This window comes from Cervus canadensis, chromosome 10 (assembly GCF_019320065.1).
Source record: "Cervus canadensis isolate Bull #8, Minnesota chromosome 10, ASM1932006v1, whole genome shotgun sequence".
Taxonomy (NCBI): domain Eukaryota; kingdom Metazoa; phylum Chordata; class Mammalia; order Artiodactyla; family Cervidae; genus Cervus; species Cervus canadensis.
Genome location: NC_057395.1, coordinates 57,549,266 through 57,555,422, shown reverse-complemented (window position 1 = coordinate 57,555,422; position 6,157 = coordinate 57,549,266).

Below are 6,157 nucleotides of genomic sequence, written 5' to 3'. Positions count from 1 at the left end.
GATGATGCCATCCAACCATCTCACCCTCTGTTGCCCCCTTCTCCTGCCCTCAATCTTTCCCAGCATCAGGATCTTTTCCAATAAGTCGGCTCTTTGTATCAGGTGGCCAAAGTATTGGAGCTCTAGCTTCAGTCCTTCCGATGAATATTCAGGGTTGATTTCCTTTAAGATTGACTGGTTCCATCTCCTTGTTGTCCGAGGATAAAGGATATGTTTTAAAATCTAGGACAAAGCAGCAAAGCCATGGCCTCTAGGGACCAGGCCCATGGGTGACTCTGGTTGTCAGAAGCAGGGGGATTTTCTCTCCTGAGGTGTCCAGTGCTCCCAGCTTCACTCAGCCACAGCCACAGAGAGGCAATGCCTCAAGCCTTATTTTTCTAGACAAGTCAGGGCCTGAGCATCTAAGTAAATGCCTCTGAGTTTCAAACAGTGGCAACTAATTGAAAGAAGTTTTAAGTCCTCCTCTTGTCAATCAAATAAAAGGATGCAAGAGCCAGATTGGCCCCAAGCCAAATGGATTATTTCCCATCACTTCCCATTACTTAGTCACAGAAGGAGGGGACTGGATGGTTGGCACTATGGATCATTCCAAGAGTACTCGTAAGTGCTTTATGAACTTATGAAGTCATTGTTTTTGTCAAATGAAAGCTCTGGAGTCATAATAATTAAACTTTGTATAGTGCTATCAGGTTCATCACATCAATGGTGGTGCAGGTATCCTCCATTTTCTCCTGGTGTAATGGGGACAAGGATGGCTTGTCTGAGGTCAAAGGCCTGGGAGTCCAGTTGCAGCCTGAACATTTGAACCACAGGTGTGCATGACATCAGGACTCCAGGGCTCCTGCCAGAGCTCCTAGCCACATGACAATTGCTCCCAGGGGGCTAACCAGAGAAAGGATGACCTTTGCCAACTCAGGAGGGAAAGTTGGTGATGTTGGACCTATTGTGTTCAAAGTGAGAGGTTATTGCTGCTGTTTGAGGGGCTTTCATATGGATTCAGACTACCTTTACTTTAGACTACCTTTACTTTAGACTTTACACACAGTCCTGCAGGTTTTCTCACTTGCCTGCCTCTTCACTAGTCCAAGTCTGAAGCATTCCCTCAGGACTCCTTCACATCTGCCTTCTGTGTCTGCCTGGGCCATACAGCCCCGTCTAAGCTCCTACCCCTTGTTCCCTGCTCTCCGAGCTCCTGGGAGGTGGTGAAGTGCAGGGCCAGCTCCTACAGGAGCACAGATGGTCCCAGGTCAGAAGTCGAACTCTCTTTGGGTTCCAGAGAAAGCCACTGGTGTGGGCTTTGCCTCAGGGAGTGACGCCACCCAAGTTATTTTACGAAGTTCTCTCCTTTGCTTATCTCTGCTCTTATGTCTCTCTGTACCCTTGGGTACTTAGATTCATGCTTTCGACCCCGCAATGGTAACCATGATCTTTGCTGATGGGAATGCCTGCCATATCTCCACTGACTGCAGGAGAGAGATGACCCAGGTGTCATCCTGTCGAGAGCGATGGATGAGATGACTGGGTGGCAAGGAGGCAAGCTGCTACTGTCATCTTAACTTCTTAGGGAGTGGAAATCATTCTCCTTCAGCCGTAAAGATCATAAACATGACCCAGCTCATCTCTATCTCTCTCCCATGAAAGACACATCCATTATTAGAGACAAAACATTTTTCTCATCAGCTTACCGTTCATGGAGATGCTCACTGGAACCCATTTAGTCTTTACTGTTTTAAACGGCCTGGGCTGGAGCATGAGGAAATTAGTCTTCAGTTTGTTGACCTTGAAAGCTTGATCTAGTAGGAGGTGGAGATGTCCACCCTGTCCAGCACCTGCCAACGGCCTCTTGGCCGTCCCACCGCCTCCCTCTCTGCCCCACTGTTTCTTGGCCGCAGACTCCCTGGCCTCAGCTTTCCTCATAAATGCCAAATGCAGGCCCATTTTGTTGGGGGGAGGGGAGGGTCTCCTCCCTCTGATGTAAACATGGCAACTCCTGCTCAACAAAAGTGTGCTTTCCCTGGTATAGCCATAGTCTAGAATACTCCCCTCCCCAACACATGATTTCCATCACCACCCCGTGCATTAGTCTCTCTTTCATCTGAATTCTTGTTCATATGTTTGCCTGTTCATTGTTTGTTTCCCCTTAGAATGTGGCTCCAGGAAGGAAGGGCCCCCTTGATCCCCTCTGTCCCTCAGAAGTGTGAACGGTACCTGACATTCATCTGCTGAGTGAAATTGAAGAGTCCAAATGTTGATGTCCTTTAAAAAAAATTTATAAATCTATCAGTTACTTAAAAAAAATTGAATTATAGTTGATATAATGCACTTTTAAGTCCTAAGTTCTGCGGTGGACAGAGCAAGGCACTGCTGATGGTCTTTTTTTAAAATATTTTAATTAATTAATTTATTTGGCTGTGCCGAGTCTTAGTTATGGCATACAGGAGCTTTAGTTACAGCATGTGGGATCTAGTTCTCTGACCAGAGATTGAACAGGGGCCCCTTGCTTTGGGACTTCAGAGCCTTAGCCACTGAACCACCAGGCATGTCCCAACTGCTGATGGTCTTGACTTTCCTTGACAATAGCAGACATAAGCATTTGTGACTCCTGAAACTCAGTCTTCTCATCAACCTGTGCAAGCATTTAGCTCTTGCAAACAGGCTCTCCAAGTCAAGGAACATTCCAGAGAAAGAAGGCGCTGGGCTCTGGAGTGGACGTGTACCGACACCCTTCATCTTGCTGTTTGCTTTAGCACCATATGTTCACTTTCTTCCTGAGACTTTGATCTGGCTTCTTTCCAGTAGCCTGTCAGGAAGTTATAGACTAAGCACCCTTCAACAGTTAGCCCAGACTTTAGTTGTGTTTTGAAAGATGAATTTAGAGGTAATTTTCCAATTACCAGTGGTCGTCACATAAACTGAGACAAAAGACCGCTGAGTCTTTGCCTTGACACAAATGGGCCTTCACTCTGGCAGGAACCGGTTGTGGTGTCTTAGTGATGAATGCAGGGAATCAGCAGCTTAAAAACCAATTAGCTTTCTGCTTCTTTTACTAATGAAGGGACAGTGCCGGGCAGAGTTTGGCTGCTTGAGAGTGGAGTTCAAATAGGGCCAGCCGTGGAAGTTAACCTAGCAGAACTGATGAAAGGAACACATTTCAAGGGCGTCTATGTTCTTAGCAGTATCAAAATGCTCATCTTCATCTGATGGAACGCTTCTGAGCCCGAATCATCAGTGCAAATGTTCAGGATGTAATAGCTATTGACGCTTATTCTAGATAATAATGCCTAAAGATATCACTGGGGCATTTTTCATGGGAGCTTGACTCTGCAAGTGGAAGTTTTTTTGCACTGTTGCTATCTGCAAAAATGTCAAACTTATCCATGCTAATATTATAAGGTGGCATTGGTGTTTGTTCCTATAGTTGTTTGTGTGGCATTGTGCTTCGTCATAATGATGTCACAGGGTGACTGATGGCACCGGGGGAGGGAGTGATCACCTTGAGGCTGTTGCTTGGGCTCGGGGTCTGATTTGCTGCCATGAAGGTCTAGGAACTTAATTCTGTCAGGAAGGCACTGATGTATCAGTTGGTGCCAATTTCTTAATTTACAGCAAAACACTCCCTTTTGGGAGGGCCCCAACTCTACCGTTTAGGGTTTCTCATTTCTTACAGCTACTGTGATTAGAACTGTGGCTGGTGGAAAGACAGACCAGGGGAGAGTCCTAGCTCCATGAGTTATCTCCAGCAAATCGCAACTTTTCTGAGACTCAGTTTCTGTCTTTGTAAGATAGTCATCCGGCCTCCTACTCTTAGGATGGCTGGGAAGATTAAAGGAAAATACTTATGTAAATTGCTGGGTGCAAAAAAGAAGCATTGGATGGTTTTAATGAGACAGCTAAATGCAGTGGTTTAAGAGTATAGACTTCAGGGTCAACGAGTGGCTTCCTGTTCCAGCAGTTGTCCCCTGAAATAAACTGCTTCATTTTTCTGAGATTCAGTCTTCTCATCTGCTAAATGGGATCAGAATAGCATTTACTGAACAGAATATTATTACTGCATAGATTTTCTTGCGTAGATCTTCTTACACTGAAGGATACACAGAGCGGTGATCTTGCAGCCTAGAAATCTCATGGGCTCTGGTGAATGGAATCCGCCCCTGTCATGAGGAATCAGTAGTTTGGCTGGCAGAAACCATAGTAGCTATGGTGACACTACCAGCAACCAAGCAGAACAAGCAAGAGGTGAAGGCTGCCTGGTGAGCACAGAACTGAGTGAAGAGGTGGACTCTAGCAGGCAGAGCTTCTCCACCCATCATTTATTGGTCTCTCCAGTGGACATGGGTTTGAACAAGCTCTGGGAGTTGGTGATGGACAGCGAAGCCTGGCGTGCTGCAGTCCATGGGGTCACAAAGAGTCAGACACAACTGAGCGACTGAACTGAACAGGCGGAGGGATTCTCTGTGTGGGGCTGTTTGTTCCAGGGCTGAGTTGCATCTCTGGTTTCTACCCCCAGATGCTAGTATCACCACCCCATTGTGATGACCAAAGATGCCTCTTGTTGTTGTTCAGTCACTAAGTTGTGTCCGACTCTTTGTGACCCGGTGGACTGTAGCACGCCAGGCTTCCCTGTCCTTCACTGCCTCCCAGAATTTGCTCAAGCTCATGTCCATTAAGCCGGTGATACTATCTAACCATCTCATCCTCTGTCACCTGCTTCTCCTCCTGCCCTCACTGTTTCCTAGCATCAGGGTCTTTTCCAGCACTTCACATCAGGTGATCAAAGTGTTGGAGCCTCAGCTTCAGCTTCAGTCCTTCCAATGAATACTCAGGGTTTTGGAGACTGACACATATCCCCAGGCTGAGGACAGCATCACCCCACTGGAGAAGCTCCAGTCTAAGGGACAGCCTCACCCAGAAGTCCACTGTCCTCTGTAACACACTTCAGTGTCCACACCTGTGCAGACTCCTCCCTGACTGAAAGTGTGCTTTGATCTTCTCTTTTCCAGACTAATCTCTGCTATCGTTTGTCTGACAGATACCGAATGGCTACAGTGAATCAAGTACCTGTGGCGTAGTTTATCGGGGAGTGAGGTTCAGCCTCTCCCTCAGGGACACTCCCTCCAGACCGTTCCACCTCACGCCCTCCGTTCATACTCTCCTGCTCACGGGGTCTCTGTCTTGACCCCAGCTTTTGGAATGTCCCTCCAGCCTGGACCAGGACACCCCTTACCCCCTTGGAGTCAAAACTTCTCTGCAGAGAATCACTTCTCTGGAGAGCTCATCTTTTCTCCAGTGTGGTTGCCCATGGCATCTTCTAACATTGTGATCCTGGGGGATGTGGATGAACCTCGCTGGACCACAGGTTCCTGTGCAAAATGAGGACAATGATGTGTCCCCCAGGTGGGGCTTGCATGCAGGTGGACCGAGATTCCAGGCCCTTTTACCTGTTCTCTTTCTTTTCTAAGGATAACCTTGTTCTCAACTGTACCTCCTCTGACTGCTTGATATTTACCACAAAGTGATTTTTAAGGATAGGGTTAAGTTATCGTGTCTAAACTTCAGTTTTTTGTTCTATATTCCCAATGCCTGTATTTGTCTGCATTACTATCAAGTTTCAAAACGTTCCTTACCAGCAGAACTCAGTAGTATACTGATCTATATATCATGGCCAGAATAACTTTGTTGTTGTTGTTGAGTCACTAAGTCATGTCTGACTCTTTACAACCCCAAGGACTGTAGCCCACCAGGCTCCTCTGTCCATGGGATTTCCCAGGCAACAATACAGAGTGGGTTGCCATTTCCTCCTCCAGGTGATCTTCTCAGACCAGGGATCAAACCTGTGTCTCCCGTATTGGCAGGCGGATTCTTTACCAGTGAACCACCAGGGAAACCCCATCTAGAAGAGCTTGCTCCATTGTAATTTGTCAGAGAAGGCTTGGCCGAATTAGTAAAAGTGCAAATAATTTTCCAATTTAAGAAATAAGGTATTTTACCACATTCAAAACAAGCAAGAACTAGGCTAGTTAACTAAGGGTGAAGAAGATAGGGAACTTCATTTTGTAAGATCTGGATTACCTGTGCACTACCCACCAGCACATAAGTGTATCCATAATCTCTGCTCTGTTTAATGTGTTAGGGAACAGCTTGAACTCTTAAGTAGCTT